Source organism: Oreochromis niloticus, unplaced genomic scaffold (genome assembly GCF_001858045.2).
Source record: "Oreochromis niloticus isolate F11D_XX unplaced genomic scaffold, O_niloticus_UMD_NMBU tig00007452_pilon, whole genome shotgun sequence".
NCBI lineage: Eukaryota > Metazoa > Chordata > Actinopteri > Cichliformes > Cichlidae > Oreochromis > Oreochromis niloticus.
Genome location: NW_020328582.1, coordinates 1 through 6267, shown reverse-complemented (window position 1 = coordinate 6267; position 6267 = coordinate 1). Strand labels below are relative to the sequence as shown.

The 6267-nt window shown below is 40.8% G+C and overlaps 1 long non-coding RNA gene across 1 annotated transcript; it reads left to right on the top strand.

Annotated features, from left to right (window-relative positions):
• The first annotated feature begins 1897 nt into the window (after window positions 1-1897).
• On the top strand, window positions 1898-3474 carry LOC109199287 (uncharacterized). The gene is made up of 5 exons (XR_002059720.2): window positions 1898-2045; window positions 2148-2408; window positions 2494-2584; window positions 2736-2781; window positions 2916-3474. It is a non-coding gene; the product is annotated as an uncharacterized LOC109199287 (long non-coding RNA).
• Window positions 3475-6267: the final 2793 nt, after the last annotated feature.

Sequence of the window (6267 nt, the reverse complement as noted above, 5' to 3'; positions counted from 1 at the left end):
ACTTATACAAACACATACTACTTCAGAATTATGAACTGGCCGTACAGAGCAACAGCTGCTTGTGATCCTCTTAAAATAACAATTAAAGGTAAGATACATTTCTTTCATCAGTCAAAAATATAAAAAGTTAAATGCAGCCTTGTTTTAACCAGCAAAAAAACAATTATGTCAATATAACAAAAATATATTTATGTTATTTTTTTGTATTTAGATGATCTTTTGTGTTCTTTATTGTGAACAATAAAAGGATTTAGTCAAAAATAAAAAGGTTTACATTTCTGCATAATTGTTGTTTAGTAAAGTTTGTAAACACATGAAACACAACCTGACTGCACAATGTTAACACACATAGACATATGGACTATAGTCTGTATTGTGCAAATACCAAGACTCCATCAAAACTGCAAGAAGCAAAAAGAGAAAAATAAACTCTAAAAGACATGAACTGTGCAAAAAGTAATAAGTAGTTAACAATAATACAGCCATGCAACTTATATATTTAGAGGATAGATGACATAACATATTGTAAAAAATAAAATAAAATAAAAGCACTGTTGCCGCACAGCAAGAAGGTCCTGAGTTCAATTCCACCATCAGGCCGGGGTCTTTCTGTGTGGAGTTCACATGTTCTCCCTGTGTTTGCGTGGGTTCTCTCCGGGTACTCCGGCTTCCTCCCACCGTCCAACGACATGCAGCTTGTGGGGATAGGTTAATTGGATAATCCAAATTGCCACTAGGTATAAATGTGCAAGTGAATGTGAGTACGAATGGTTGTCTGTCCCTGTGTGTTAGCCCTGCGACAGACTGGCGACCTGTCCAGGGCGTACCCCGCCTCTCGCCCTATGACAGCTGGGATAGGCTCCAGCGCCCCCCGCGACCCTGAAAAGGATAAGCGGAAGCGAATGGATGGATGGATGGATGGAAAATATATTCCTTGAATGCAGCAAAAGTCCCACATTACTCTGTGTCTTGACTGTATTTCCTGTATTATCACAACACTAATTCCAGAGCTCAACATGTCTGCTACTTTCTGCAAATAATATAATCTGAATACATTTTACATTTATGTTTCTTCCCCACCCCCGAAGTGGCTTGTTCGGGTGCTCACACACACAAACTACACCCTTTTGGCTCCTACCTCAAAGCACACTGTGCTCTGTCGATCCTACGTGCTGCACAATAATGTTTAATATTTAGTATTTACTGTTATATTCCCATAGATCATAGTGATGATGTTGTTTATTATATTGCTCTTTTTTTCTGTTTTTTCTTTCTCAACAGGTGATCCAGGTGATTGATATATGTATTTTTGTCTGCTTATTTTGTTGGTTTGTTTTTTGCCCTTTATCACCGTTCTTCTTCCCCACTGTTTTCTTTCCCTCTTTCTTCTCCCTTTCTTTTCCCAGTCAAGTCTGTCCCGTATTTAGCAAGTGAAAATAAATAAATAAACAATAAAGGTGAATCAAATAGACCATTACAGCAAGGCTGGGATGGTCCATTTGGTAAAGTAATCCGTTGGGCATTTTTCTTCACTTTTAGACAATAATTCTGATGGCAAAAGAGCCAAACGGGACCGGCAAAACCCCCCCAAAAAACAAAAAACAAACAAAAAACATTTATGTTTTCGATTGTACAGTAGAAATATGTATGAGGACTTTCAAACACCTACACCGATCTCTGTCTGTATTTTCTGTATTTCTCTATTATCGATTTACAAATACATTTGTGATGTGAAACCACAGATTCTCCTTGGAGGCCCAATATTACAATCCCGGGTAATCTGAAGGAGAAGGAGTCTGTCACTATAACCTGCTCAGCTCTCACTCCCTGTCCACACTCCCTCCTCAACTCACCTGGAATCTCACACAAGACTCTGACAACAAAACAGAGGAAACACAGATGGAAGCTTTACAACTAAAATCCAGCAGACCATCACTCTGTCAGACACACATGATGGAAAGAAGATCAGCTGCTCTGCCAGATATCCTGTGAACCAAGGAAAGACACCAAGACAGCAGAGACAGAAGAGACTCTCAGTGTTTCATGTAAGACAATCAGAGTTTGTTGCTGAACTGAATCCTATAGGACAACATGATTTATGGGATATTTATTTCTTTCTCTATTTATTTTCTTTTTTTTTTCTCCAGATGTTCCTAAAAACACCTCAGCATCCATCAGTCCATCAGGTTTGGTGTCAGCAGGCAGCTGGGTGAAGCTGACCTGCTCCAGCAGAGCCAAACCTCCAGTCAGCAGCTTCACCTGGTTCAAGAAGAGCAGAGATGGAGCTGTGAAAGTATCTGAAGGAGAGATTTACAGCTTCAATGTAACAGATGGAGGAGTTTATTACTGTGTGGCCACTAATGATCTGGGTAATCAGACATCAGCAGAGATTCATGTGACTGTTGCAGGTAAAGGTAAACTACACCACTGATGTGGCAAATTAAATAACTTATCTTTTTCGGGGACATAATTTTTTTCATATCTTTCTATCAGGACATCAGAATAGTGGTTCTTTACCACTGAGTCTGCTTCTTGGAGGCATCCTTGGGTTCATCTTACTGATCTGTTTGATTATCTTTGCTTTGTAAGTATCTCACATCAAAACAGAAATCATGATCAGCTACTGTCACGGATATTTTAGCTACATATTAAAATGTCCTTTTCCTTTCAGGCTTAACTGTACTCACAAAATATTAACAAATAAGTGACTATAGTTGATGTGTCTACCTTTACAGCACAGCTCTCAGGTTGTTAAAGTACCAAACTCAGCAAGAGACTCAGGTAGGAAGATACAAAAATTAGTTTGTTCAGATGTTTACTAATTTCATCAGGGCAATCTGTTCACTTTAAATTGTCTGAAAATATCAATAAGAATGGCTTGAAATGCAGCCACAAACCTCCTGGTTATTTCATAGAGTCAAACAAGTGAAGAGCTGGTTGTTGAAGAGCCGACAAGTAAAACAGAAGGAGGGAAGAAAACATCCATTATGGAGAGATCAACTTCTCTGTGCTGGGATATGAAGCATCCTCTGTCTCAGTGCAGGACACAGGACAGCAGCAGGATACGGTGTACGCACAGGTGAAAGTCAACAAGCCAAAAAACAGCTTAACACAGAGAGCTCGTGGCCAAGAGGAACTCTACGCTGAGGTCAGAAAAAGTGAGAACAGCTGTGTTAAGACATTAACAAAGAAATACAGAGATCAATGAAGTAAACCCAACAAACCACTTCCTGCACATTTTGGGGGGTTTTCTGCTTTCCTTTAAAACTTCATTTAGCTGCTTTCATATCTGTCTCACTAGTGGAATAAAGTTTTTCTAAGATTTCTGGAAACATCACTGGATCAGAAACATCACCAGCATGATGTTGAGAGTTCACCTGTAAAGTGATAATCTGACCAGCTCTCATTAAGGTTGCCAGTCAGATACTTCCAGATCACCTCACTTCATTAGGAATCTCCCTCTAATCAAATATTACTTTTGACTACACCCAACGTTCATGGAACAGAGAAAGTTTCTGATGAACTGTAATCCAACACATATTGCTTCATGCTCTGTTGTAAAGCTTACAAAACAGTATTGCAATTCATACAATAGTGTCTCCCTAATCTCGGGCTGCAACATCTAAAAGGAAGGCAAACTCCACATGAAAATATAAATTGATTTACAAAAAAATCTTAAGAGTTAGAAATTGTAAACTTCAAATATTTGCAGATTTGTTTTAGTCTGATGGTCAGCCCTCATTTATGAGCATATACCACTGCCCAGTCCACAAAACACTGACTCCTACAATAGTCCTCCGAGTGATATGATCCAGATAGCACGTGACATGGCTGTCACTTGGTGTTCGCTCGCTCTGTGGTATAGTATCACTTCCTGTTCCTGCTCAAACACAGTGGTGTTCTGAGTAGCTTTTCTGCTTAGCAATTTAATTTAAATCTTTGATACATCCCTTTTTCATAGTATAATCTTAACGTGCTTCATCTGAATCACCCTTTCTGTGTACTCACTACCTAATTTATAGCCAAAGTATTCACTCACTGTCTCTTTACTGTTTCGCTAGCTTAGCTTAGCTCGTAGCCGACTCGTTAGCACCATGGCTACTTCACCTGTCCCTCCTGCACTTTCCTGCTCATTGTGTCAGATGTTTAGTTACTCCTCGGCCTCCTTTAGCAGTAATGATACCTGTAATAAATGTAGCATATTGCAGCTCTGGAGGCCAGGATACTGAATTGGAGACTCGGCTTCGCACCCTTCATTCACCCGTAGCTAGCCAGGCCCCTGTAGCTGGTGCAGCCGAAGATAGCGTAGGCCCCGCTAGCTGTTCCCCGCAGACCCCAAGCAGCTGGGGAAAGAGGGCGGCTGGGTGACGGTGAGGAGGAAGCATAGTCTTAAACTGAAGCCCCAGGTACACCACCAACCTGTTCATGTGTCTAACCGTTTTTCCCACTCGCGACACACCCGCCGGGGGTCAAACTCTGGTAATTGGTGATTCTGTTCTCAGACATGTGAAGCTAAGACACCGGCAACCATAGTCAATTGTCTTCCAGGGGCCAGAGCAGCGACATTGAAGGAAATTTAAAACTGCTGGCTAAGGTAAACGTAAATACAGTAAGATCATAATTCACGTCGGCAGTAATGACACCCGGTTACGCCAATCGGAGGTCACTAAAATCATATTGAATCGGTGTGTAACTTGCAAAAACAATGTCGGACTCTGTAGTTTCTCTGGTCCCCTCCCCAATCAGACCAGGATGACATGTTAGCCGCATGTTCTCCTTAAATTGCTGGCTGTCTGAGTGGTGTCCCAGAAACGATGTGGGCTTCATAGATAATTGGCAAACCTTCTGGAGGAACCTGGTCTTGTTAGGAGAGACGGCATCCATCCACTTGGATGGAGCAGCTCTCATTCTAGAATATGGACAAATTCATTAAACCCCCAAATATGACTATCCAGAGTGGGACCAGAAGCAGAGTTGCAGTCTTACACGCCTCTCTGCAGCTTCTCTCCTCCTGCTACCCCCCCAAAAACCCATCTCCATTGAGACTGTGTCAGCTCCCAAAAAGACAAAAAACAAACTAAAAACCAGCAATAAACAACTTAAACATAAAAAATCACAAAGAAAGAACAATACAGTACCACATCTGAACCAAAGAGTAAAACAGTGAAATGTGATTATAAATATTAGGTCTCTCCTCCAAGTCTCTGTTAGTACATGACTTAATAATGATCAACAAATCGATTACTCTGCCTTACAGAAACCTGGTTGCAGCAGGATGAGTATGTTAGTTTAAATGAATCAACACCCCCGAGTCATTCTAACTACCAGAAATCCCGAAGCACAGGCCGAGGGGCGTGTGGCAGCAATTTTTCACACCAGCCTATTAATTAACGAAAGACCAAGACAGACTTTAATCATTTGAAAGCCTGATGCTTAGCCTCGTCCACCCAGCTGTAAACCAGAAACCAGTCTACTTGTTATCATCTATCGTCCACCTGGGCCTTACACAGAGTTTCTCTCTGATTCTCAGACTTTTATCTGATTAGTGCTCAGCTCAGATAAAATAATTATTGGGGTGATTTAACATCCATGTAGATGCTAAAATGACAGCCTCAACATCGCATTTAATCTGTTACTAGACTCAATTGGCTTCTCTCAAAATGTAAAAGAACCCACCCACCACTTAACCACACCCTAGATCTTGTTTAACATAGGCATAGAAACTGAATATTAACAGTGTTCCTGAAACCCTCTGCTGTCTGATCATTTCCTGATAACATTTACATTTACAATAATTGATTACACAGCAGTGGAGAGTAGACTTTATCAAGTAGATGTCTTTCTGAAAGTGCTGTAACTAAGTTTAAGAATATAATCCACCCACTGTTATCATCTTCAATGCCCTGTACCAACATAAGCAGAGCAGCTATCTGAACGCTACTCCAACAGAGGTCGATTATCTTGTAATAATTAACCTCCTCACTACGTACGACTCTGGATACGTAGCTCCTGAAAACTAAGGCCTCAAATCCAAAGTCCCTGACTCCATGGTATAATTCTCAAACACGTAGCCTAAAGCAGATAACTCGTAAGCTGGAGAGGAAATGGCGTGTCACAAATTTAGAGGATCATCATTAGCCTGGAGAAATAGTTTGCTGCTTTATAAGAAAGCCCTCCGCAAAGCCAGAACATCTTACTATTCTCACGATGAAGAAAATAAGAACAACCCAGGTTTCTCTTCAGCACTGTAGCCAGGCTGACAAAAAG